Source organism: Typopeltis vanoorti, chromosome 9 (assembly GCF_054136105.1).
Source record: "Typopeltis vanoorti isolate ZY-2024b chromosome 9, IOZ_Tvanoo_1.0, whole genome shotgun sequence".
Classification (NCBI taxonomy): domain Eukaryota; kingdom Metazoa; phylum Arthropoda; class Arachnida; order Uropygi; family Thelyphonidae; genus Typopeltis; species Typopeltis vanoorti.
The window spans coordinates 88,156,431-88,182,311 of record NC_143557.1 but is presented as its reverse complement, the minus strand read 5'-3'; the positions used below and the strand labels follow the sequence as shown (position 1 = coordinate 88,182,311).

Here is a 25,881-nt window from a genome sequence, read left to right as displayed (position 1 = left end):
CACCTATTCTGCTCATTCACCACTCTCCAAGCAAAAAGTTTAGTCCTGACACCCCTGCTAACTACACTCTTGCTCAGTTTCCAAGGATGGCCCCTAGTTCTCCTGCCCAAGACTTGTTCTGAAACTTTTCTTCTGTATTGATCGTGTAAAAACCTTTCAGTAATTTATATGTCTCAATCATATCACCCCTTTTCACCTCAACAAATTTCTGTAAGACACAAATCTTCAACCTGTCCTCATAAGATTCATTCCATGGACCTGATACCATCTTGGTCACTCTCCTCTGGATCCTCTCCATCTTTTCTTCATCCCCAGGTGACCAGATCTGTATGCAGTAGTCAAGATGGGGTCTTACCAAGGATCTAAAAGACGTATATCAAAATAGCATTAATCAAATATAATAATCAATGCTAAAAATTACAATTCGTCTATGATCGATTACTGTTTTAATAATTCGTTTTATATGGTACTCTTTTAGGAAAGATAAAAAATGAATGCAAAGTAAAAAAAGAAAAGCTAACGCCTAGTAAATATTTAATAAATGCTTGTAGCTACATTAGTTACTGCAATTTTTTTTATCAAAAAAAAGTTATCACGAGTCCTTTGATCAGTTTTAGTTTTTTCCTATCAGCATAAATTCTATGATAACTAGCAAAATGATTCTCTAGACTCGGCAAACAAGCATTCCTCAATTAACATATGGATCCATATTCATTACTTGCTGCTTAAGCGATTCTAAAACTTCGAAATATTCCATCCAAGTTTTTGATTGCTATCTCCTTTGGAACACAAATTTTTATCTCCTTCGAGTTCCATTTGTTTGTTGTCTTCATATGTGCGTTGTTGTTAGGTTTCAGGAAGATACTGAAATCTTTTGAATTTGAATCCAATAATTCTTTAACATCATCTGCATCAACACCATCAAAACCAAGGTCTTCACCAATTGCAACAATTTCTTCAACCACGTTATTCACAGGATTTTGAAAACCACCTAAGTCAGTGCATTCTGCAAAAGGTTTTTCTAAACAGCTCTCTTATGCAGCTAGAAGACATTTGCTCCCACAAATTATGAATGTTTTCAATTGCATGTTTAATGTTAATTTTTTTCAAAATTCTTGGAACCTATTTGCATTTTCTCCCGTTGTTTCTACTGCCTTTGAGAATGTCTTTTTAAGAAAATAGGCTTTGAAAGTTGCAATGACACCCATGTCTGTGGGTTGTAGCAATGATGTTGTATTTGGTGGAATTTTGCTAGATTTAAAGGCGCGTTAATTAAAACTCTTGCTGCATATATAAAGGGTGTTAAATTGTGATTTACACTCTTCTTTGTTCCACAAGGGCTTAATTAATTCAGTCAAATTCTCAATTTCAGTCAAAAGAACAAGAAATTTGTGTGCATTGTAACTACTAGTGTCCTTTAGTTACAATGCACACAAATTTCTTGTTCTTCTAAACGAATTTTAGCATAGAACGAAAACTCTTACATTACCGGATCTTTTCAGATTTCATGCCGCCATCTCATGTAGGTCTGGATTACCTTATCGCTTATTCTTCAGCCGTCTTTGCACCTTTCAATGCACTACACTTTTTCTTCTAATCATTTCCGACTGTTGCGTGCTGTCTACCGCTCCGCAGGAAACTTTCTCCAATGGGACATTCTGCTAAGGCTCAATTCCACATAGGCCGTCGTATCACGATCAGCTCTGCTTGAAAATCTTCAAGCATTCTCAAGAAAAGAACCTGCCGTCCGTCATTACCGTAGTCGGCCCACCGCTCTCTCACGAATCCTCTGACCAACTCCCCCTAAAACTCGAATCCCGTAACTGAAGATCAAAAGGTCAAAAAAGCCTCCTAAAACAGCGTGCTTCGTCTTTTATTCGCCCTATTCGGGCGCCCTCTATTCGATGTGGTTTTTACCCACGAACCCCATCGTTCATGCCCTTTGGGTGATCCTACACTCTCCCTAACTTGTCAGGTTACATTATTCTAGATAGCTGCTCTGATGTCATTTTCTGCGTAGGTATAGCTTCCATCGCTATGCTCGACTCGTACAGATTATAAGCGATTATTCTGGATTACTACTTATAATTTTTCTCAGAATTTCGCAATGTACTAGACAGCTTACTTGGGAATTACAAATAACCTAACAATAACTCTCACTATATGGCACACGTGGACTACACGTTATTACATAACATAAAATAATACTTCATAATTATTAGCTGATGTGCAGATATCTCCTTAATTAGTAGTAGTTATCATGTTAAATCCTGAATAAAGAATTTACTTGTAAAGCTCTCCATTCAGGATCTAACAAGGGATTATCGCAATTAATTTCGCAGCGTTAAGCGAAACTGCATCGAGCAAGGGATACCTCTACACTATAAACTTTAACTCCCTATCCACTAAACTTCCTCTCTGATCCTCAATTTCCAGGAGTACAGTTTCATTAATGTGGTACACAGCTGGTAATCTTTTCACCCCAAAATGCATAACATTACACTTTGCCACATTAAACTGATATCCATCTTCCTTTTCCCAGACTTCTAGTCTAGCCAGATCATCCTGCAAAATTTTAACATCATCTGTATTAACTATTGCTCTACCTAATTTTGCATCATCAGTAAACAACTGAATAGTTCCTCTCAGATCATGTATTCTTAATGTACAAATTAAATGGTAGCAGCCCAAGAACAGAGCCCTGTGGCATGCCACAAGTCTCAGGCCTTCCACTGGACTCTACCCCCCCCTGCATAAACTACAGTTTAGTATCTCACCATCAACTGCCCACTTATCCATTTCACCAACTGTATATCCATCTCCATGTGCTGCAATTTACTGATTAGAATTCCTGTCAAAAGGTTTTGCAAAATCCAGCAATATCAGTGTAAACCCATTACCTTTATCCAACTCAGCTGTCACTGTATTATAAAATGTATGCAAGTCATTCAAGTCATGACCCACACTTCATAAAACCATCTTGTTTCCCCCCCCCATATGGTATCCCATTTCTGTTTATTTTTCTGTATTTTTCTCTTGACCAGCTTCTCCAGTACCTTCGCTATGACTCCTGATATGCTGATTGGTCAGTAGTAATTTGCTACTTTAGTCTTGAAGCCTCCTTTATGCAGTGGAACTATTTTCCCCTCTTTCCACATCCTTGGTACTAACCCAGAGCCGAGACATAGATTGAACAATGTGTGGTCAAAGGCCCTGCCAATTCCCTAATACCTTCTTATAAAACTCAAGCTCGTATACCATCTAATCCCATAGCTGTATTTACATCAAGATTCTGTAATATGCTTTGTGCCTCCAGTTCCTTTACCTTAGTTTCTATATAAGCCTATGCCTCTCTTGTTACTGCAATATATACCTGAATATATACTCTTGCAAAGTGTTCACTTAGTAATTCTGCTATTTTGACTGATTCAGTTACCTCCTTACCTGTCATTCGCTAAATCATTCTGTCATAATCATTCTTCCTTTTACTTTCAACATACCAAAAGAAATTTTTGGGGTTATCTTTGGCCTGCACTGCTAATTTCCTTTCTTACTCTGCTTTTGTCTTTCTTACCACACTGGTTACCTTTCTGGCCTGTGCTTTACTACTCATGTGCCTGCTGGTCACCTTTCTCCTTGAATTCCCTTCATAATTTAAAAAAAAATTTTTTTTTTTTTGTAGCTTCTGCTTAATGAGGGTATTCATCCATTTAACTCCCACTTGATTTATTCTCCTGATTCTAGGTATATGTACTCTGCTATTACTTCCTTCAAATACTTCTTTACCCCACTTTCCATGCACTATCAACACTCAGCCCATGCAGTTTCACATGCCATGGCACTGATCCAAGTTATCCTCTAAGCTTGTCATACTTACCAGCCTTGTAATTTCACATATACTCCCTCCCTTTCTTAACTAAAAATTCCACACACTTAGCCACCTCCCAGGTTAAGACCATATAATCACTCTCACCAGTTGGTCGCAATGTGGTCATATTGGTTATAGACAGATTCTCTGATGCATTTACTAGATCTAGAAATCTCAAACCCGTAGTACATTCCATCACATGTTGCCTCAGGTAATTATTCCTTAGTAATTGCATAAATTCCATTTCCTTCCACCCATGTGTACTCTCCTCCTCTCAATCTATGTTCCCATAGTTGAAGTCCCCCATAATAATTACCTGCCTTCCACTCATTGAGCTTATTTGCTGTTGCACACTATCCCCATCATCCTTTACATCCCCTGGTCTATATAAGCATCAAGCTGTATATTTTGTTCTGCTGGCCCCTAACTCACACTGGATGATCTGAGTTGTGCTATTTTCACTATCCTCCAGTTGAACTTATGTTCTCTATGGTTGCATTTCATCGGCTATCATCAATAATACACCTCCCCCCCATTCTTTTCTCTCTATCCTCCCTGAACACACCATATTTTTTATATCCTATCCCACTAAATGGGTTTGAACTGCACCGTTACACTTATACGTGAATTTTTTTAAATAAATATATTGCAAAATTTGTTAGGAATTTGCAACAATTTGAAAACACTTTCAGATGAACTGCGTAGCCTAGAAATATCGAAAAAATTACGAAAAGTTAGGTATGTCATGAATGCATAAAATATATGTAGATACTAGTCTATTTTATCATTTACTAACCATAAAATATACACAAATCTATTATAAAAAGTTAAAATTTATCAAAACTTACACACACACACAAACACTTACAGACAGTACATGGTGCCATTTACAGTCGAGAGAAATGTAAGCAAATTCAAAGATGCAGTATTAAATCATAACTGCATAAAATTAACTTATTAATTAGCATAAAAGGGCGTGCCAGCAATATGTGTGACACACACAGGTGGCAGGATAGTAAAGGCACCAAAGATTTCAGGCGAGGAGAAAATCTGTATTTTGTAGTAGTAGACCACTAAGGCAATGTAAAAAGACAACACAATTTGATTATGAAAATGAAAATATAGTAGATCCTGAAATTTCATTTAGAGTAAATTTTTTTTTCTCTGCGTAATAGATCCAACATTAGAATCTTTGCAGGAAAGATTTACTTTATTAAAAGAACATATGAATTCATTTCAGTTTTTGTATTTGTTAAGTACTTCACAAAATAAAGAATATTTATTATCTTATTGTAAAAAGTTAATATATTTTGTATAATATACAAAAATTAACACATGAGAATCATTCAAACATTGATGCAGACGATTTATGCGAAGAAATTTTACACTGTCACCCATTTATTTCTAATTTTAAAAACGATATATATCAGATAATTCAGTATATTTATTCAAACGACTTAATCACAGTTTATCCAAACTTTACAATTGCTCTTTGGATTCTTTTTGTCATTACCAGTATCTGTAGCATCTGCTGAACGGTCCTTTTCTAAACTTAAAATTATTAAAACTACTTGTGCTCCACAATGGTACAAGACAGACTTTCAAATCTTGCCATTATATCAATAGAATCAGATATTTTGAATCAACTTGATATACATGATATTATTCAAGAATTTTCATTAATGAAAACTAAAAAAGTTCAATTCACTAAGTGATTTTTCTTTCTGTTTAAATATTTCTTTACCTATTTCTTCACCCAATAATGTTTAATATGTTCCTATTTTATATACTTGTAAATTTATCTGTTTCTTATTTATACCTATACAAAGTACAAATGACAAAGTGATTTTCTTGCCAAATAAAATATAGTTAGTTTAATTTTGTACCAAAAAATATTTAATATTTTTGTTTTTATAAAACTGTAAGTTTATCTGTTAATTTACGCAAAACTGTATAAGGAGCAATTCACAAATGATTTTCTTACCAAATAACATAAATTACTTTATTTTTTTCCAACTTATTTTTGTTGTTTTTGTTTTTGTACCCTTCTTGTATGTTTATTGTTTTTTATACATTTTTTTTGTAATTTCTGCTTTTTGTTCAATAAACTTATAATTAATATATTTCATATTTCATTTTTACTCACTGATATGTTTTTATAAAGTGATTTTTTATAGGGGGGGGGTATAGGGGCGCCAACTAAACTTTTGCACACAGGCACCGGACACTACTGGCATGCCCCTGTTATCATAAAATAAAAATTTTATAATGATTCATTAGTGTATAGGCTAGGCTACCGTGAAGTAATCATATTGCTGCTTCTTCATTATTAGTGCATGAATTATGAATTGTTATACACGTAAATAAATGCATTTCCTTTTTACATTATCTTTACATTTTATAGATATAACATCTACAGTGTTTTGTATCATATAAGACAATATTGATATAGGTACTAACAGACAACACATCTTATAAACAGACAACGTAAATTTACAGTATCGATTAATACAGTACTATAAATGTATTTTCCCTTCCTTATGATTTTCTTAATAACATTTTCTTTTCTTTAGCTTACTTTATTCGAAGAATACAGCGTATAATACACATAATATACAAAATGTATGTTAATCGACTGTTTATGTTATTTGTAAGGTTTCTGGTTAACAATAGGCTATTATTAGCTAAGCTAGGTATACGGATTTTAGACTGCGCAGGGGGGGGGGGGTTGCACCCCTAACTCCTGCATTGTTCAAGGATCAACTGTATATCATCATCTTCTTCTTCTGTCAGCCGTGTCTTGTCTTACTAATGAGAATTGCACACCAGGTGGCGTATTGTGTGCATAGAGTGAAATTATCGCTCCTGAAGTATAAATAACTTTTTTGTATTTAATTTGAGAATATTAGATTAACTTATTGTCGTTTTTGTTTTAAATGGGTGTGGAATTAACTGAGCTAGTTAGTTTGTAAGTAAATGTTATATATATTTTTCTTTTTTTTATTTGTCAGCATGGCACCAATGCATGGATGAACAATGGCGGCAAAGACCACATCGAGCAATTTGTATTTGCAGGATTTTATTCAGTGCGTGTGTGTGTGAAATGTATTTGTCGAGAAAATTAAAGGATATGTAGAAGCAAATTGAAACAGGAGAGAGAGAGAGAGAGAGTATGTATTAAGTGTCTCAAAAGTGAGTGTCTGTTAGGTGACGAGAACACTGCAAATATTAGTAGAGTGGACAGTACCGACTGTAGGATCGAACATGCGGCTGTGGAAATAGAGGAGAATGAAATTGACATTAATAAAGAAATTGTGCACCTGAAAGTTATCCTTCATAGGTCAAAGCACAAAGTTGAAAAATTGCATAATCCGCAAAAAAATAAGCAAAGCTCAAATAAGAAAAAAGCAGACATGCAGAAGGAATAATAAAGACTGACTGAACAAACCAGAAAAAACAGTGAAGGAGAAAATTATGTACAGAGATTTAATGATCAGGGGAGTGAAAGTGTGACAAAATCATGTTTTCAGGGTGCAAAATTTCATGCCATCCAAATGCAAAAAGGTAAGTCGAAGGAAATGGTTGTCTTGGTTGATACAAATGATTTCAGAAGCAAGAAATATTCTATGAGAGAGGATGTAAAGTAGTTGTTAGATGATTGTAAGTCTCCTACCATGCTATGATAAAAGTGAACTGAGGAGGAGGAGGGCTTTGATAGCCAATGAGTCTATATGTATATTGTGCAGAAAGAATGATGTAGGATTTGTGGTCTGTGTTTGATAGAAAGAAGGATTTGTACAATGCTGATGGATTGCATCTAAATGGTTTTGGTGTTAGGTGTCTAGAGCTTTGTTCACCAAGCATGCTGAAATGCAAATTCAGGGAAACTTAAGCAATTATGATGGAAACAAGTGAGTTTGTGTGAAGCCATAAACCGAGTGAGTGTGAAAATGACCAAGTGAGAAATCTAGTCTCTCGAGTAAAAATAATGAATGGGTAGTCAATTCAGAAAGTAAAAGTGGGTGGGGGGCTTAAAGGGATGCTGCAGTTTCTATATACTAATACCAGAAGTATCAGGAACAAGAGGGAGGAGTTGTTGGCATTGGTTAAGACAATCTTCCCAAAAGTTATAGGTATGAGTGAGACTTGGCTAACAGCAGATGATGTAATTAAAATTGAAACATACTATTTGATTTTTAAGACCATGAATTTAATAAACATTTATACAAATTGTCTACTAGTTTTGCTAGCTGTAACTGGCTAGCTTTGTCAAGATGTGAAAGGTTATGCTAGTATTACAGCTAGCGAAAAACTAGTAGACAATTTGTATAAATGTTTATTAAATCCATGGTCTTAAAAATCAAATAGTATGTTTCAATTTTAATGAAAAGGATCAAATAACAACTTTCAGCAGATGATGTAGTTACAGGGATAGAATGTGAAGTGTTTAGTATTTTCTGGTTGGATGGTTTCATGAAAAAACTTTGGTTCACTTCATCAGGAAATAGCACAAAAAAAAATTAAAAAACTACAAGTGAAGTCATAACAGCTAACATTTGTAGTGAAGAATATTTCAAAATGTTTGAACAGTGGAAAGCTCGCATTCACTGTTATGCTAGCTGCTGGTTCATGGGTTGCTGTATACTGCTGGTAAATACAAGTGTGTTGTGATTAAGGAAGACCAGATTTGATGTAAAATTGACCGAGCATGCTGAAATGCAAATTCAGGGAAACTTAAGCAATTCATTAGAATTGCTTAAGTTTCAAGGACATTGAGGATGAAAGAAAGCACAGATCAGGACAGAGCTGGCAACAGAACACAACAGATACAAAACATCTAAATGTAAGGACAATAAACTGAAATGCTTCACATTCATTACCACTTTTACTTAAGAGCATTCAAAGAATCAGCTGAAATGAAGTATCCTCTATAGTGTAACAAAAAAACAAGAAATAATAGAATAATAGTATAGAATAATATAATAATATATAATGTTAATAATAATAATATATATAAAATAATAGAATAGAAATAATTCAAGGCAAATCAGAGTAGGAGTGAGAGAAAGTCTTGGGAATGATAGAAGATGAAAGAATAGAAGCAGTAGGAGAGAGGTTTGGGAATGATAGAAGAGGAGAGTATAGAAGCAGTAGGAGAGAGGTTTGGGAATGATAGAAGAGGAGAGTATAGAAGCAGTAGGAGAGAGAGGTTTGGGAATGATAGAAGAGGAGAGTATAGAAGCAGTAGGAGAGAGAGGTTTGGGAATGATAGAATAGGAGAGTATAGAAACAGCAGAAGACAGGGAATGAGAGAGAGATATGGGAATGCTAGAAGAGTAGAGAATGGGAACAGTAGAAGAGAGGAAATGAGAGAGAGGTATGGGAATGATAGAAGAGGAGAGAATGGGAACAGTAGAAGAGAAGGAATGAGAACAGTAGAAGAGAAGGAATGAGAGAGAGTTATGAGAATGATGGAAGAGGAGAGAATAGGATGAATAGGATAAGTGGAAGAGAGGGAATGAGAGAGAGTTATGGGAATGACAGAAGAGGAGAGAATAGGAACAGTAGAAGAGATGGAAATGAGAGAAAGTTATGAGAATGGTAGAAGAGGAGAGAATGGGAACAGTAGAAGAGGATGCGTGAGGAGTGTTTGCCTGGAGGAACAATAGAAAGTGTGGCTATGGCAATTAAAAGGGGTGAAAGGGTGGATGAGCTGATTGTGATGGTAGAAACAAATGACTTGAGAGGTAATGTAAATTGGGCAGTGAGAGATATGAGATTCTTGCTTGAGGTAGTACGAAAGAAGACGCAGAGAGGAAAGATAGTTTGCTTGTTGCCTAGGTATGATTGTGATGAGCTGAGCAGAAGAGCAGCCATATTGAATAACGTAATAGCTAGAATGTGTTAGAAGAGAGGATTGGAATATGTGGATGCTTGGACAGCGTTTGAGGACAGAGAGGAATTGTATGTGAGAGACCACTTGCATTTGAATGAGGAAGGACGTAGGCATATGGAGAGATTGCTGTTTTGAACGAGTCAGCGTTCAATGTAGGGAAACTAGAATGCCCAAGGTGAATGGTAGCAGGGGTGGGCTCTTGTGGGAAAGGGCACTTGGGAGAAGGGGGACAACATCAGGTAGCGGTGAGCCCAGTGGAGTCTAGAACGGATAATGCTGGGTATAGAAACAATGGCATTTATATGCTTTATGCTAAAACCAGGAGTATCTGGAATAAAGGAGAGGAATTGGTGGTGCTGATAGCATCAGCCTGGCCAAAGATTAATGGGATCACTGAGACATGGTTGACAGAAGAGGATATAATAACAGGAATAGAAGTAGCAGGGTACAGCATTTTGCGCCAGGGAGTCTAGAGCGGATAATGCTGGGTATAGAAACAATGGCATTTATATGCTTTATGCTAATGCCAGGAGTATCTGGAATAAAGGAGAGGAATTGGTGGCGCTGATAGCATCAGCCTGGCCAAAGATTAATGGGATCACTGAGACATGGTTGACAGAAGAGGATATAATAACAAGAATAGAAGTAGCAGGGTACAGCATTTTGCACCAGGATAGAAAGGGAAAGCGTGGTGGTGGAGTACTGCTTATGATAAGTGACGACTTATGTCCTCTAAGAGTGGAGGCTTTGGAAAGCAGTGAAACTAATTTTTTTGAAAGCATATGGTGTGAGGTAGAGATAGGCAAGACGAGATATTTAGTGGGGTGTTGCTACAAACCAAGGAGCACAGAAGTTGGGGACCAGGAGATGTTTAGACAGATGAGCTTGGCAAGTGCAAAAAGAATGATTGTTATGGGAGATTAACTACAGCAGTATAAATTGGGGAGAGGAAGATGCATGTAGCAATAAGGGAATGGAATTTCTAGAATTCTTGAGGGACAAATATCTTAGGCAACATGTAATAGAGGTAACAAGAAGTTCAAGAGTTTTGGATTTGGTCATAGCATCAGAAGAGCTGATAATAAGTGAGATGAGATCTCTCCCACCAGTTGGAGAGAGTGACCATGTGGTTTTGACTTGGAAGATGAATAGACATGCAGGAGTATCAAAGAGATGGGAATATATGTGGAATCATAAGGTAGGTGATTACAGTAGTCTTAGACATCAACTTGGGGAAGTTTCATGGAGGGAGAAATTGGAAGGTGGGGATATCATTAGTGCTTGGGAAATTGTGAAGGAATATTTGTTAGCAGCAATAGTAAGCTGTATTCCACAAGTGAAGAAGAGGACACAATTTGGTGTAAAGTGGATGACAAACAATATTAAACAGGAGCTGCATGTGAAAAAGAGACTATGAAAGAGATATAAGGAGACAGGTGAAGAGCAGATGCATGAAGAATATAAGACACAAGCCAGGAGAGTGACTAGTATGGTAAGGAAGGCAAAATTAGAAAATGAGAAGAGATTGGGCCTAAGATCCAAAGAAAATCCTAGAGAATTTTTTAGCTATGTGGCCAGTAGGAGGAGAAATGATTGTGGAAGAATGACATTTTGGGATAAAAATGGGCATAGAGTGACTGATGCAGAGGACATAGTGGAATTGTTCAATGAACACTTTATTGGTGTATTTCATCCTGGAGGAGTAAATTTTAATACTAGAGGGATGGGGCTGGTCGAGGTTTAGAGCTGCAGGAGGAGAACATGTTCCAAATATTGAGTACTCTGGATCTCAGTAAAGCTGTGGGACAGGATGGTATTTCACCATTTGTTTTGAGAGAATTGCAAAAGAACTGACAGCTCCTTTGATTTGGCTTTTTAATGAAAGTCTGCCTACAGGAATGATGCCCAGGGAATGGAAGGAAGGTAAGATAGTGCCATTGCATAAGGGCAGTAGCAGACTGGAAATGTCTAATTATAGGCCAGTTTGTGTGTCATCAGTAGTTGTTAAGATCTTGGAGAAATTAGTTAGGGACCGTATACAACATTGGGCAATGAGGGTAATGTTATCTGTGAGAATCAACATGGATTTGTGAGGGGGGCACTCTTGTTTTGAATAAAGTTACAAGAGCAGAGTAGATGAGGGAAAGGCATACACTGCCATTTTCTTGGATTTAGCAAAGGCATTTGACAAAGTGCCACATGATAAGCTGATATTTAAGTTGTAGCACATGGGTTTGGATGTCAGGTTGGTCAACTGGATTCAGGATTGGCTGTCCCATGGGTATCAGAGAGTCGTGTATGGTGGGGCAGTTTCAAGGAGGCAGATGGTTACAAGTGGGGTTCCACAGGGCTCTGTACTGGGAGCTATATTGTTTAACCTTTATATCAATGACATTGTCATTGGATTGCAGGAGGATGTTCAGTTGTTTGCAGATTATGTGAAGCTGGGAAGGGTTATTAGTAATAGTGCAGATGTGGTAGTCATGTAAGAGGATTTGAATAAGCTAGACAAATGGGCAAATGAATAGGGGTTGTCAGTTTAATGCAGCAAAATGTAAAGTCTTGAGGTTTGGGACACATCTATGGGATGCTGCATGCTCTATTGAAGGAGATATACTGTAGGAAGTAGGGGAGACAAGAGATCTGGGTTTGATGATTGATAGAAACCTGAAGTTTAGGGGACATATTGCAAAGGTGGTGAAAGTAACACAAAGGAGTGCTGCATAATGAGAAGGACGCTGACCTGCAGAGATAAAAGAGTTATCATTCTGTAGTATAAGACCCTGATCAGACCACACTTAGACTATTGTTCTCAGATTTGGTCTCCAGGATTTGAAGGGGATAAATTAACTGTGGAAAGGCAAAGATGGATGACAAAGATGGTTTCAGGACTGTACAATGTTAGTTATGAGGATCGGCTGAGGGAATGTGGACTGCAGATTTTGGTGGATAGAAGAAGGAGAGTTGATATGATTGAGACTTTTAAACTGTTGAGAGGTGGTTACAGGGTTGACACTGGGGAGTTCTTTCGCTTGGTTGAACAGCAGGAAGGAGTGATGACAAGGGGGACATCCCTGGAAGTTACGAAAGGAAACTGTGAACAAGGGGGTGAGGAGTGGTTTCTTTGCATGGAGGATGGTTGAACCATGGAATGCATTGCCTGATAGAGTGGTGAGAGCGAGAAGAACGGTCCATGAGTTTAAGGAAAGGTATGATAGACTTGTGTTTCTTGGGAGGAACCTTCCACGTTGAGTCTTGATAGACCTGTATTTCCTAGGAAGGACCTCCTGCGATAAGTCTTTTTGACTCCTTGGAGGCTTAAATAATAATAATAATTTTACATCAAATCCAGCAGTATACAGCAACCCATGAACCAGCAGCCAGCACATAACAGCGAATGCGAACTTTCTATTATTCAAACATTTTCAAATATTCTTCACTAGAAATGTTAGCTGTTATGACTTTGATTTAGTTTTTTAATTTATTTGTGCTATTTCCTGATGAAGTGAAATAAAGTTTCTTTCATGAAACCATGTAAATTAAAACATAATTTCCTTTTGACTTCTTTGTGAATAATTTAATTACCAGAAAATAGTGATTCTAATATGATCAGTAATTGAGTGCATCGGTCTCCTACTAGTTAACAATCAGGTTAAGATTTTGCCAATGTGGAGAGTTTGCTGGATGATTTAAAATAGGCTCACAGTATGGTCAAAAGATAAAGGATATGGAAAAGTGTAAGGGTATTGATTTTTCTTTTATTCTGCATGTATGATATCATTAATAGTGTGAATATCGTTAAAATGTATAGACTTGTTTCTCCAGAACTATACATGATAGGAAAAAATTTAAAACATATTTGAAATCAGCATGAGAAAATGAGTAAGTCACACACTGCTGGAAAGGAAACAAAAAAAAAAATTTGTTGTACAAATATGAAAGATTGTAATCTTTCATATTTTGACATGGATTTTGAAAGATTTCCTTACTTTAAAAATTTAATTTAACAGCTAGTGTGTTATGCATTTTTTTAATTTTAATTTTTATTATTTTTTTGCTGTAGTAACAATAAAGTGCAGTGCTGTGAAACTGTATATCAATATAAGAATAAATTGATTATTATTATTACGTGATCCCTCCAGGGAGTCCAAAGACTCATTGAGGGAGGGCACCTACTCTACAGCACTGTCTCCACCACTCAATCCATGAACTACAACAATCCGCAACTACCATCATCATTTACACCAACGCCATCTGCTACCCACCACCACCACTAGTATTTTCATAGACAATCACAAACATCCACGGCGGGATTCAAACCCGCAGCCTTTTGGCTGGAGAGTGGATACACTAACCGCTCGGCCAACCAGATCAGCAATACTGTGCTGGCCGAGTGTATGATACTGTAAGTATTTTATACATAATTTACATTTTTTACAAAGATCCGAATTTAAAAAAAAAAATTGCTACAAGAACTGCATCGAATAATCATTTTTGAATGGGTTAATTAAGATAGTAGTGTTGCTTAACCCTGAATGGGTTAAGCAACACTACTATCTTTACTTTACTCAGCTGGATTTAAATTCATATTATGTTTGAGAGCAATGTTTTATCTGCTCCATCTAAAAACAGTATTTAGTTTGTTGTTGCAACAAATCTTTAATTCCTGTTTGTCTTTGTTTTATAGCATATTATGCTTCACAATATGATTTATTAATTAAATAAATAAATATACAAATTCTGATTAGGAAAAAAAAAAGATTTTTCACTATTCTCAGATTAACTATAAAAGCTGAAGACTTCAAAGTTGTAATTCTTGACTACCAATTTATGAAAAGATGATCCCTGAACTTGCTATTCACTACCTAAATTGTGATTTTTGTCAAACCAAGCACTAGTTTGGTTTGACAAAAATCTTTATAAAATTTACACTTAAATGATTATAAATAGTAACAGTTAATCTCTCTCTACACACACACACACACACACACACACACACACACACACACACACACACACACACACACACACATATAAACTCTATACATTATAAAGAGCATTAGAATTTCAAGTCCAGATGAAGTCAATATCCTGCAAAATATAAAATGTTGATTGACTTCATCTGGACTTCAAATTCTAATGCTGTTTATAATGTATAGAGTTTATATATATGTGTGTGTGTGTGTGTGTGTGTGTGTATATATATATATATATATACAGAGAGAGAGTTTAACTGTTACTATTTATAATCATTTAAGTGTAAATTTTATAAAGATTTTTAAAACCAAATAGCAAGCTTAATCACCCAACTAGTGCTTGGTTTGACAAAAATCACAATTTAGGTAGTGAATAGCAAGTTCAGGGATCATCTTTTCATAAATTGGTAGTCAAGAATTACAACTTTTGAAGTCTCCAGCTTTTATAATTATTCTGAGAATAGTGAAAAATCTTTTTTTTTCCTAATCAGAATTTGTATATTGACAATAACTAAAGATTTCATAGTGAAAACAAGTGCTACATAAGTAGTTACCCTTTTCAATAAACATCCTTAAATAACAAACAAACAAAAAAAAAACTGTATGATAGCGTTTTGTTTTCATTATGCAAATGTGTATTAAAAAGTTTTACAAATGTTAGGTTTCAGCTTGGATAGTGTACCTGCTCCCCAACCAACTATCTACCTAAACACATTCACAAACATCTATGCCATTGGCATAGATCTTTGTGAATGGCTTTAGGTGGTAGATAAATTTCAGTTGGTGTGAGACCACTATCCTGTTTATTGGAAATCTAAAGCGAATTGAAAAAGTTCCATGTTTGGTCTCTAGTGCAGTGTTTCTTGGGTTGATCTAATCCTTAGTCCATCCATAGTATTAATACTAACATATTGCCAGTTCAGTTTCATGCCTCATAATTACTGTACCTGGCAAAGTTGGTATTTTGCAAGCATAATAATGATGGAACGTCATTAAAATAGCTAAAATGTAGACATGTTCTTTATCAAAACTTTGGTATCATTATGTGGACTTGTTTTCTTGATTATAAAAATAATGAATTTTATCTCCTCTCAGTTTAATATATATATATATTAAATATGTGTGTGTGTGTGTGTGTGTGTGTGTGTGATAATCGGTTGTTGTGATACATTTTAAAAACATAGATTTAATGACTAAAAACTGAGATAACTTATAAAGATTTTAATAAGACTAAATCATCATCGCTGTGATGATGAGTTTGAGAGGAAAATTGTAGAATCGAAGGAAATCCTGCTGAACCCTGTTCACTTAAACAACAATTTGAGTTATAACATCCCAGATAGCCATGCTGCAGTTATTCAGTATTGGCGTTCATGTGAGCCTGCACGCACACTTGCAATAAACAATGGCACGCCTGTTAGAACAACTTGAAAAAATACAACGTTTTTTATGTATCAATTATGTGTGGCAATTTTTACCTGTAATTTCCAGTTTGTTTAGATACTTCAATGTTTATTACTATTCTTTTCCTTCAAGAATACCTGAGGAAGGCTGTTAAAAGCCGAAACTAGTCGTATTATTCTTATTAAAATCTTTATAAGTTATCTCAGTTTTTAGTCATTAAATTTATGTTTTTAAAATATATATATATATACTTGAATTGTTGTGACTGAAGATTTTACATGCTTTTTCTTTAAGAATTATATGTCAGCAATATTCTTTTCCATTATCAGTTTTGAAACAGCTGGTTCTATACTTATTTATGAATCATCTTTCAATCCTTTATTTTAATCCTTCACTACCTAGGTCACAACATTTTTTGATGTTCTTAGACCTGTTTTGCAAAAGAAAGAAAGCCAAAATTTCAGTGGCAGGAGATATTTCCATATCCATATTAGACTAGCTAATGTTGCCTTATTTGGAAAAGCCACTAAAAAAAATTATCTTTTTGTAGTTACAGTTTGAACCTAGATCTTTCCTAATGAAGTGAGACAGAGCAAAGCAGTTACACCACAAAAGGATCCATCACTAATTTTATTCACTATTTTATTCATTCACTTATTTTATTTTCTTCACTAGGGTAAGAAAAGAAAAAAAAAAATTAGCAATAAATGTTTAACCTTATAGAAAGTGTACTTTTTGGTGGTAGAACCAAAGAAAATGGCAAATTTTTCCTTAAAAAAATGTAAGGATTTTTTTTCTTTTTTTTTTTTTCCCCAATTTGATGATGCTTCTAATCTCACTGACATAAAATTGGGTTGATAACAGCAGTATTCTCTGTGGTCATCAGCATGGGTTTGTTAAAGGGAGATCATATTTTACTAACTTACGTACTATAATAAGATGACAAATACCTCGGACAGGGAAGATGCATATACAGTGGTGTACTTGGATTTCGCAAAAGATTTTCATGGACTGCCACACGATAAACTGTTAAATAAATCGAAACAGATGGAACTGAATAACAGACTACTGAGTTGGATCAGTGACTGGTTTCAGATAGGTATCAGAAAGTTGTATATGGGAGTGCAGTATCCCAAAAGAGGAAGGTCACTAGTGGTGTACCACAGGGGTCTGTTTTGGGACCATTGTTGTTGTTCAATTTGTATGTTAATGATATTGGGATGGGTTTAACTAGTGATATTCAGCTGTCTGCAGATGATGCAAAATTGGGGAAAGTAATGCATAATCAAGCAGATGTTATGTCTTTATAGGTGGGCTTGAATAGATTGCATGAATGGGCAATAAGTGGAACTGTCAGTTCAGCGTTGCAAAGTGTGTCAAGTTTTGAGATTTGGCAAGCAACGATGGGATGCAGAGTATACACTTGGTGGGGAAACTTTAAAGGAAGTAGAGGAGATGAGAGATCTAGGAGTGATAATGGACAAGGACCTGAAATTCATGTGTCACTTTGCACAAGTTGTGAAGACATCACATCGGATAATGGCAATGATGCAAAGGATCCTGCCATGCAGAAATAGAGAGGTTATGATGCCATTGTATAAGACCTTGATCAGGCCTCATATGGATTATTGCACAGAATGGTCAGTGGGTTTTCATGGTGACGAGGATATGTTGGTAAGGGTCCAGAGGAGATTCACAAAAGTGGTCAGTGGTCTTTGGAATGTGGAGTATGAGGACAGATTGAGAGAACGAGAGGTGGAACAGGGGGGGGGGGAGATATGATTGAGACATATAAGCTAGTCAGGAGTTATCAGATTGACATGGAAGAGACTTTCCATAGAAGGCAATAGGGAGTAGAATAAGAGGCCATTGCTGGAAACTGTATAAGGAGGGTGTGAATAAAGGAGTGGGGAGCAGGTTCATGGACAGTGGTTGGTGAGTGGAATGCATTGCCTGAGTGTGTTGTGAATGTAGACACATTGAATCAGTTTAAGGCATGGTTGGATGAGCACTGTATGCAATAGTGTGTACCTCCCATGATGAATCTCTGACTCCATGGAGGTCAGATAATAATAATAATAAAAGCTTTCACTACTTCTAAAGACTCCAATTAAAATAGTCATTTTTATTATTCTTTTCATAAATAATAACTTTTTTTATGAATACAATTGTTTCCTTAGCATTGGGTGGTTAAGCCTTGTCTGATTTTGTAAAGTCATTTTTCATGACATGGAATTTATATTTAATTCTTTTAGATAAACTTATACGTTGGTGATACATAGTCTTTTTCAGATTTTTAGGGAAAGACTATGTATACTATAATATTAATTAAAAAACTTTAATTAATACTTCCTATATTTCGGTAATGTTGCATTACCATCTTTAGGGAACATATAAATAATGATATGTGCACACAGGCACTAACACTAAACAGATATGGCTGAAGACAACAACTGAAGTCAGTTCCTAGAATCCTAAAAGGTGCCACCTAATGGGCTAAATTGGTAGTAGTCTTGGCTGTTAGAATGATGTTCTAAGAATGCAAGCTTACCATATTTGGGGCAGTCTCATGCATCCAAATTTGTCGAAGTTTGGGGAATTTTTTAGAGCTGATTCTAGGAATAATCTCTCATATTTATACTTGCTGTAGTGTAGTAAAGTGGCTTTCTTCCAGCTTATTTTGTGGCTGATGTTCAAAGCATGATCAGCAAGTCCTGAGTGGCTATATTAGTGGAAATGGATATAACCCTTATGTTCAGATATCCTGATATTAGCTGTCCTGCCTGTTTGGCCATAGTAAGACAGTTTGCAACTACAAGGGACTTGGTATACTCCAGGTAGGTCCAGGGGAAGTGGCTGATCCTTGGGGGAGCAGATAAGAGATGCCAATTTTTTATATGGTTTTTAACAAGTTGTCATATTTTTTTAGGATTTTTGTTAGCTTTTCGGAAGTACCCCGAATATAAGTGCACATATCATTATTTTTATGTTCCCTGAAGATGATAATGTAACATTACCGAAATATAGGAAGTATTAATTAAAGTTTTTTTAATTAATATTATAGTATACTTTGTCTTTCCCTAAAAATCTGACAGTTACATTTGATTAATATTTATATTTGTAATTTTGAACATGGAAACATAGTTTATCAGTTAAGTATGCATGCATGTTTATACATATTTGTATATATTGAGCAGCATATATATATATTGTATATATGCTGCTCAAATGATGTGCCAATATGATTTTGTTGTCATTCCTTTGTACTCTTCTTTAGTTTTCTGTTTCACTTCATTTTAAGATATGTACTTTTTTTTTAATATTATGAGACTATAATGTAAAATTTCCTATGATTATTTCCTACTTGCTTGTTTTTCTAAGAATATTCTAATAGACAAGCTGAGGTGTTGAACGTTATTCATAACTTATTTTAACAGTATTACAACACCAAACCAAACTAAATTACAAAAAAAGTAGTCTCCTCCTATAGGAGCTGCCAAACGGTGTGCCACCTTTTTATTAAATTACTCTGGATTTAGAGAAAGATGTTGAAAGTTTATTTTTCACTTGGTCAGACTATAATAAATTTAGTTTAATCCTTTATCCAAGTGTGTGCAAACAAAGTTTGCGCCTGAAAGTATCTTCAGGACTGGGGTAAAGTGGTACAACACTGGTCAACTCCTTGCAAAGGTGGAGCAAGCTACCAACACTCCTATCTCAGTATCTCCCATAATGCAAAACACATCTCCTTACGGATATGTATAATGTTATGCATTAAGGGAAGTGCCACTACCCAGACTCAGGCGTAAACTTTGTTTGCACACACTTGGATAAAGGATTAAACTAAATTTATTATAGTCTGACCAAGTGAAAAATAAACTTTCAACATCTTTCTCTAAATCCAGAGTAATTTAATAAAACGGTGGCACACCGTTTGGCAGCTCCTATAGGAGGAGATGACCTTGCTAATGCTTCTGCCTTGGTATCTCCACTTAGGTCTGGCTCCCACTGAAGAGACCTCAATAAAGGTCAAAACTAGTCTCTTAATGCATAACATTATACATATCCGTAAGGAGATGTGTTTTGCATTATGGGAGATACTGAGATAGGAGTGTTGGTAGCTTGCTCCACCTTTGCAAGGAGTTGACCGGTGTTGTACCACTTTACCCCAGTCCTGAAGATACTTTCAAGCACAAACTTTGTTTGCACACACTTGAATAAAGGATTAAACTAAATTTATTATAGTCTGACCAAGTGAAAAATACACTTTCAACAGTAAACACTGAGAATTATTTTTCTTGTTAGATTTATTGGGTGGGAGAACAAAGTAATTGAAATATACAAAACAACAAAACTTAAATCTGCCTGTATCTTCACATGATCACTTAAGATGTTATTAAGTTACTTCTTATGTCATTTTAATGTATGACATGATGACCTAAACAACTTCTGTATGTTTCAGAAATTACTGTGATTGGAGTAACATTCATTCATAGCTCAGCTCGAAATGATGATACCTTGAATCTATCTAGGATACATATAGCCTCTTTGAGGACTTTATAACTGAAGATGAGTTACTCAGTCATACTGAGATTGCTATTTTTTTATTTAATCCTTTAAGAAAGTTGTAATTATACTTGACAAAAAATTAAATTTTTGTGTAATACTTTACCCAAATATAAGGAAACAAAGTTTACATGTGAAGTACCTCACGATGTGTATAATGCATAGCAATATACACATCCAAAAATGAAGTGTGCTTTGCATTATGGAATTACTAAAGCAATTTACAAAAAAAAAAAAAAAAAAAAAAAAAAAAATCATTATATTATTCATGTCAAAACTTCTGTTCCAGAGGCTTTGACATGAATTTCATTCCACTCACCTATATTCCAGTTCTGCTCATCTATGCCTGAATAATTCTTTTTTTAATACTTTATTCAAGTGTAACCAAACAAAGTTTGCATGTGAAGTATCTTCACAACTAGGTTACTTATATATAGAGGCTGACTTTTTATCAGTAGCCTTAGTATTCCATAATGCAAAACACAATTCCTTTCAGATGTGGCTGCATAATGTCTGAAAGGAAATGTGAATAGTGAAATTGGTTTTGCCCTTTGTTGAGGTCTGCATAATGTTGTGGTGACTGCATAATGTCTGAAAGGAAATGTGACTACTGAGACTGGTTTTGCCCTTTGTTGAGGTCTTATCAGTAGGAGCAGTACCCAGGAAGATATCAAGATTAAATTAAATGCAGGTCATAATATTTCCCACATATAAGTCTGAGCCCAAGAAATTACCTTATCTAGAATTGGCCAAAAAAAAAAAAAAGTCCTTAAAATATGTTAGATTTAAGCCTTGGAATTAAACCTATAAGTTTTCTGCAGATCTAGGATTATGAATGTTGCTGCACAGCTGCAAGCATCCTTTAATATTATCTTCTAAAAGTTTAAAATGCATGTGAAGAGGAACTGAACTAATCATCTCCAATTATATATTTAAAAAAACAACTTTAATGCATTTTATTTTCCATAGTGAGTTGTGAAACTAAGTTTTAGCCCTAACTTTTTTGAAGATTGGCAGGCATCAATCTCCAGGGTTATCAGTGATTTCATCATCATAGACATCTGGAGAGTATGGTTGATATCTAAGCCCTTTGGTTGGTACCATGATTATTAATTATGCTAGAAAGGCCTTACACTTGTTTACTTACCTGCATTTTACATATGTCAATGCAAATTGCACTGCAGATGATAAATACAATATATAAAATTTGGGTTAATGCTTAGTTGAACTGTATCTTTGTTAGATAATTAAGCTTATGCAAATATAAATATTTGTTTGTTTCAGAAAATGGAACTCTTATTTGTTACTTAAAATTGAAAATGTAACTTAAAATTTAGATAGGTAACAGACTGTCTTCTTTGTAAGCATTTTTGTAACAGCAGAAGTATTTTTTTATTAAACTTTTTTACTTATACATATTTGACATCTTTGCACTGGAATTACTAAATCATGCAATGATCTTTTTTGTCATTTCTAATAATTATAGATGCTGATTTGTGAATTATGTCTAAGATATGATTTATAACCTTAAGTCATATTAGTACAGTAAATCACACAGTCTCTAGACTTTATTATTATTATTTCCTATTAAGTAACCTATTATTTCATTTATATTCCAAACCAACTCATCTTTGCAACTTATCATATTGATGATAAGCTAAAAGTTGTCATTTGCTTGTTCATTATCAAAGTAATCAGTTGCAGAGATGACTATTTTGAATTCCAAGCCAAATACTGACCTGTAACCTGTTAGCAATTTAGTGTTTACTTATCTTTGTTAAATATTAAAGTGGTAGAACAGTTTAGTCTAAACTAAACATAAAGGTTGCTGTTAGATTATGTTTAAATTTCATATTAATGAAATTTAGCAATGAAAAATAAGTCTTCCATATGCAATTATATGAAATTGTGATATACTGATTATGCAAATACATGGCATGTATTTATACATTGCAAATATTTAAATTATCATATTGTTAAAGGTTGCAATTGTTTATATATATATACTTTATACACACACACACACACACACATGTACACAACATATATTTTTCTAAACAGAGATTATTTTGACTTTAAAAAATCTTATTGTGTATTAGGAATGAGATTGTTAAATATTTACAGATATGCACATTTATATAAAACGTTTGTTTAATAAATTAGTATGAATAAATGTTGAAAGAGATATAATGTAAACATCATTCTGTTATTTTATTGTTTGTAAATAGATTAAATAAAAGAAATCTCATGTCAAAAACAGATGCATTTTTAGCCAACCTCAAGCACTAATTTCCAGTCTGATGTAGGTGGGATTATTATCAAAAAAAATAAATATATACATACATTCTGGTAATTTGGCATCATTATCGCCATTCATTTCAAGAAAAAAACATATGCTGTTAGTCGACATGAACTGTTAAAAACTAGATAAGTATTTGTAATAAGGAAGGATTTTATTGTGTTTATTTGTTACTTATACTGATTTTTAAATTTGCATTATTAAAATTTATGTTGTTTTTTTTTTTTTTGCATGATTGGTGTGGTCTTTTGTAATAAATTATTCTCTTTATATTGTATCCAATTGTAATCATATTCAGTATAGTGACTGCCAGATTTAACATGTTGTTTCCCAGCCTATCACCATTTAAAGATTACATTATTTCTAGCATGGTTGAGGATTTCATAGCTTGCTACACATTTGACATGTATGCATTCCATGGTTTAAAAATGAGGAACGGAAATGAATGTATGTGCGTGAAATGTAGGCGGTGGGAAGCTCTAGAAGATATAAGTATTTTGATCTTGGGATCCAGCAACATTAGTTATAGTGCATTAGAGATAGATTAATGCTGATTTGTGGATACTTGTATCATGTTAGAGGGTGAAGAAAATATGAAAGATGTACATCTGCTTACCACGAATGGCTGAAGACCAAAACTCTAGCTGCCCACTCTGCCTATACTGCAGCTTGCACCAGTTATAAAAGAATCATCACCAAGTCAAATTCAGACTTTGAAAGGGCCAAATGCTGCAAACTCACCTCTTGCCCAAATGTCAGTCACTCCTTCTGGTCCCTTGCCAAGGCATTGGTGCATCTTCTGCCCACCCAAGTTTCCACCATTCTCACATCCAGATGGTGCTATAGTTACCTCACATAAAGACAAGGCCAACTTACTGGCATTGCTCTGCTCTTCTGATTCCTGTATTGATGACCTGAATAAAGTTCCCTCCACTCCACCAAGAATGGCTCCCTTCATGTCTCCCATAGTCTTCTGGCAAAAAGAAATCTGAGGAATCCTTAATAACCTGAACACAGACAAGACATCTGGTCCTGATGGTATCCCACCTATTGTGGTAAAAAATTGTGCCTCAGAACTAACACCTATCCTGTATCACCTCTTCAATCTAATCTATTCAACTGGCATCTACCCTATTCAGCCCATCCCAAAGAAAGGTGATAAAAGTCAACCAACGAACTACTGTCCAATCTGAACTACTATCTGCTCTCACTTCTGTTCTCTCTAAAATTATGGAGTTAGTCATCAACAACCAACTCTAGAGACATACCAACTAATCAGCGACCAGCGCTATGGATTCCACCACTCGCGATCTGTAGCTGATCTTCTTGTCTTCACCACTCACCTCTGGACTCAGGCCATGGAGAAATTTGGAGAAACTCATGTGGTTGCCCTTGATATTTCAAAGGCATTTGATCTGGTTTGGCACAAGGACCTACTTAACAAAGTGCCATCCTATGGTCTGCCTTCCTCACTCTGCAACTGGATCGCCAGCTTTCTCACTGGTCGCTCACTACATGTCTTGGTGGACAGTTTAACTCTCCTCAGATTTCCCTACCAATGCAGGAGTACTCTGGAGTTCTGTTCTTTCACCCACTCTCTTCCTCTTGTATATTATTATTATTATTATTATTATTAAACAAGACCTCATGGAGTCAAAGACTCATCTAGGAGGTCCTTTTATCTCACACACATCTCATCATACCGGGTCTTAAACACATTCAAACTCCTTGCAGACACCACACTCTCAGGCAAGGCATTCCAATCATTCACAACTCTGCACGAAAAAAACCTGCCTCTCACTCCCCTACTCACACCCTCTTTATACAGTTTCCAGGGATGACCTCTGGTTCTCCCCTGATCTCCCACTATTCGCTGTAGAACTTCTCCACCATTGATCCTATAGCAACCCCTTACCAACTTGTAGGTCTCTATCATATCTCCCCTCTTCCTTCTCTCCACCAGTCTCTGCAAATTACATCTTTTCAATCTTTCCTCATACTCGACATTCCAGAGGTCAGAAACTACCTTAGTCAGTCGCCTTTGGACCCTTTCCAACATCTCTTCATCCTTCTGAAAACCAGGTGACCAAATCTGGGCACAATAGTCCATGTGTGGCCTAATCAAAGCCTTATACAATGGAACAAGAATCTCCCTACTTCTACACGTCAGTGTCCTCCTCATCATTCCCAGACGTCTTTGTGTTGTCTTCACAATTCTGGCGATGTGACCCCTAAATTTTAGATCCTTATCCACTATCACTCCCAGATCTCTTATTTCCTCTACTTCCAACAATATATTTTCACCAAGCATAAATTCTGCATCCCATCTTTGTTTTCCAAATTTTAAAACCTTACATTTTGCAACATTGAACTCACATCCCCATTTGCTTGCCCAATCACTCAATTTATTCAAGTCTTCTTGCAAGGCCACAACATCTTCACTACTCTTTATGGTTCGTCCCAACTTTGCATCATCTGCAAACAACTGAATATCTCCATCCAAATCTTCGCCAATATCATTAATATACAAGTTAAATAGTAATGGCCCTAAAACAGATCCCTGAGGCACTCCACTAGTGACTTTCCTTTTCCTGGATATTGCACCCCCATACACAACTTGTTGATACCTATCAGATAGCCAGTCTCCAATCCAATGCACTAATCTAATATCCAACCCCATCTGCTCTAGTTTGACTGTCAACTTATCATGAGGCACTCTATCAAAAGCTTTTGCAAAATCCAAGTATATTACTGTGTATCCTTCTCTTCTGTCCAAGGAAGCAGTCACTTTATTGTAATAAGTAAGTAGATTACTAAAACACGACCTCCCTTTAGCAAATCCATGCTGTCCATCAAAGATTATACCATTGTT

The 25,881-nt window shown here is 35.4% G+C and overlaps 1 protein-coding gene across 2 annotated transcripts in view; it reads left to right on the top strand.

The window, feature by feature from the left end:
- The window catches only part of LOC150103231 (protein NipSnap homolog 3A-like), a 147,923-nt gene extending 124,860 nt beyond the window's left edge, over nucleotides 1-23,063 (top strand). For both annotated transcript variants that reach the window (XM_090397645.1, XM_090397644.1), the window contains one exon: nucleotides 20,607-23,063. The gene's annotated coding sequence lies outside the window, so the exon portion shown is untranslated. The remainder of the gene's footprint in view (nucleotides 1-20,606) is intronic.
- Nucleotides 23,064-25,881: the final 2,818 nt, after the last annotated feature.